Source organism: Triticum aestivum, chromosome 3A, assembly GCF_018294505.1.
Source record: "Triticum aestivum cultivar Chinese Spring chromosome 3A, IWGSC CS RefSeq v2.1, whole genome shotgun sequence".
Taxonomy (NCBI): Eukaryota; Viridiplantae; Streptophyta; class Magnoliopsida; order Poales; family Poaceae; genus Triticum; species Triticum aestivum.
The window spans coordinates 710892729-710893200 of record NC_057800.1 but is presented as its reverse complement, the minus strand read 5'-3'; positions in this window follow the sequence as shown (position 1 = coordinate 710893200).

Genomic DNA, 472 nt, shown 5'->3' with positions numbered 1-472 from the left:
CCACCAGAGTTTAAGTCCTAGGCTCGACTCTCATTTTTCTGTATTTATTCCAGACCTTCCGGCGATGTGCATTTAGTGGAAGGAGACGTTCCCGTCGACCATGATGGAGTCTGTGGTGATTTCGCCAAAATGGAAATGATGTGTCGACTCTGTCTCTCGAAGGTGCTTATAGGGGTAATGGTGTATGTGCGTCTGCGTCTGGACCGTGTTAAAAAAAGCATATGCGAAGCATGATTGTTCTCAGGGACTTTGGTACTTTTTTTTTTCTCATGCTATGTCGATTTGGTAGGAATGCATCGATGTTTATGGTATTGTCCTTGGACATGCCATGAAAAAAAAGATGATAGTAATGCTAAAGTGACATCCAACGGTGGATGCGGCGGCATATCTGGGGCTGGGGCTGGGCGCCTCCGCAAATTAAACGCTCAGCTCTCCTAAAAGAATACTCCTCTCTATCTCTACTCTCTTCACC